Genomic DNA, 1512 nt, shown 5'->3' with positions numbered 1-1512 from the left:
ATTCGAACGTTTTATCGAGTTAGGCTAAAAGCCATAAAAATTATTTCCCACGGAGTTTGTTCCTTGTTGAGTCGGATCAAGTTAGTCAGGGATGTGTCACCAGGAACTTTTGATGGAGAAGACATATTGGACGTGCGACCGTTAAAGGCCATCACCTGACCTCCTGGAAAAAACCCAAGAGGAATGAAGAAGAGAAAAGAAAAAAAGACCCCGAAGTCAGTCGTCATCCAAAGTCCGCCCGACAAAGTCGTCCTCCAGGATTAAAATCGTGACCCCGGATTAAAACCGTAACCCAGGATAAAACCCGTGCACCAAAATCCCGAAGTAACACTGTGACAGAAGTAACACCGTGTCTCTTTAAGAATCTCAATCCCACTTCCGTGCTTCCACGCCTCCGAGTTCCAGTTAACGGACAAGAACTAGTGGAAAGACCATTTCAGAGGAGTCCATAGTGTCCTCATACTACAGATCTGCGACCTAGGAAAAAGAAAGGTATTTATCAACCCGCGACTCGGTTGTAAACTCTCTCTCTCGAACGGAATAGTATAATTAAGTCCGCTAATATGCCCGATATCTCTGTATTTTCTTTGTTAATTATTAAAATGGAATTTTTGTTAGAACATATGGAGTCCGAGTGAGTCATTTCCTCGTCTCTCTCCTCACCTCTACTCCGAATCCAAGCGCTCACACGCTACCGCTCGCGAATCTTTAGACTTAACGTCGCGATTTCCGAGTCCCCTAGAGACTCGGTGGTGTCATCCTGACAGGGCGCCAAAGAGGTGCCGACCCTACGGTCACATATCGTTTGAGTCTACGTGCTTTGGCTGCGAGTTTTTGTTTTAGTGTATCGATGTATTCTGTAATGTGTGTGTTGTGATGTTCATGTTTTGTGTGTGTTGTGATGTTCATGTTTTGTGTGTGTTTTGATTTTCTTGAAAATGCTTTTGAGTTGTTTCTTTAATTCGGGTGTTATTTAGTTGTTTTTAGTGTATTGTGTCAGCCTACGTAATTGCTGTCTGATGTCATTTATTTGTGTTTATATTTTTCTCTGCCAGGCAGACTTGTGCTAAGATTGTGTTTTGTGTGAATCTGTCTGCAATTGTATTTTCATTCCATGGTATGTCAGTACTGTCTCTGCCCGAGCATAAACTAATGTATGGATGTCTGCGAGTGTAGAAATTGAATGAATGTAGTTTGGTAGTAAGTGAGTGTTTACATAATTTAGTGTTTTCTCTACTACCTTTGACGTGTTGATTTTTGGTATTCGTGGTCTTTGTGTGGGATCTGTGCCTGTATATTTAGTGAGTGTTTCCTGAAATATAGGGGAGATCGGGGCAAGATCGGCATGTTAAGCTTTACTTAAATTTTGTGTAATAAATACTGCTGTAAACTGAAAAAAAAGCTTTGCATATTGTCTATTGGAATGTTACCTTACTATAGAACTGGTTAAAATCAGTTTGGAAATAAAAATAATTAAAATAATTACAACTTTACAAGAAGAGAGAAATTGAC

This window comes from Centruroides sculpturatus, unplaced genomic scaffold (genome assembly GCF_000671375.1).
Source record: "Centruroides sculpturatus isolate CEXI.00-Female unplaced genomic scaffold, Cexi_2.0 scaffold757, whole genome shotgun sequence".
NCBI classification, from domain to species: domain Eukaryota; kingdom Metazoa; phylum Arthropoda; class Arachnida; order Scorpiones; family Buthidae; genus Centruroides; species Centruroides sculpturatus.
Note: the sequence above shows the minus strand (reverse complement) of the source record.